Source organism: Silene latifolia, chromosome X (genome assembly GCF_048544455.1).
Source record: "Silene latifolia isolate original U9 population chromosome X, ASM4854445v1, whole genome shotgun sequence".
Taxonomy (NCBI): domain Eukaryota; kingdom Viridiplantae; phylum Streptophyta; class Magnoliopsida; order Caryophyllales; family Caryophyllaceae; genus Silene; species Silene latifolia.
This window is the reverse complement of record NC_133537.1, coordinates 124,328,020-124,329,012: the sequence shown is the minus strand read 5'-3', so window position 1 is coordinate 124,329,012 and position 993 is coordinate 124,328,020.

The window sequence follows — 993 nt, the reverse complement described above, 5'->3', positions numbered from 1 at the left end:
TTTCCTTTCCTCCACTCCCACCGGTTTTTGGGAAGAAAAACACTTGAGATTTTTCTCATTTTTGCCTAATATTCACTAAGAGGTAGTGGATGTTCATTCATTCTTTTACTCATCAAATATAAGATTTCTAGAGAGACAAAACTCTCTCTTCTTCTTCTCTCCCATATAGCCGAAATTATTAAGTGTATATAATAATTTTGGGTCATTTTTCTACTAGATTAATATTATACTAGTATTCATAATATTAATTAGATTAAGTGTTAAGCCTTGGGTATAAAGCTTGGGGAGAGATCTTATTCTTAGATCTTGTTCATCCATTGGAATAGCTCAAGAACAAGAAGAGAAAGGTGATCTCTCTTGTGCCCAATATAGCCGAAATATTGAATGTAAGGACATTATTTCTCTTCTTTTATATTATTGTTTGCATGCATAAAATCCGTTTTAATTTTATGACAAATTAGTTTAGCATATATGAGTATGTTATTTATGTATATGAATCTACATTTCCTTCAATCGGTATCAAGAGCCACGGTTGTTTGCATGCAAATTGGTTAAAAGTTTTTCCGAGTTATATGAATAACAAAATAAAACTTGTAAAATTTGTGTTATTATGATATATCACGAAATTATTACATGCATGTTAATATTTCTGGTCCTAAAGTGTTTTAGGATTTTTGGTTAATTTTTCGGATTTTTATTGTTCATATTTAACAATAATGGCATTTAAATGTGATTTTATGAGTAAAAATGTCATTTTTGGTCTAAAATTAGCTATACTTCGAATTTTAAGTTGATTTTTGGATATGTTATCACATATATTATTTTGAGATAACCTGTAAATTTTCATAATTTTTGCACTTGTTATGCTCGAAAAATGATTTTTTCATTATTAAATTCGGATTTAAGAGAAAAATAGGTTAATATGAGTTAAATTTCGAATCTGGTCATAGAAAATTTATATGTTGTCACATGCAATTTTACAAGATGTGTGTA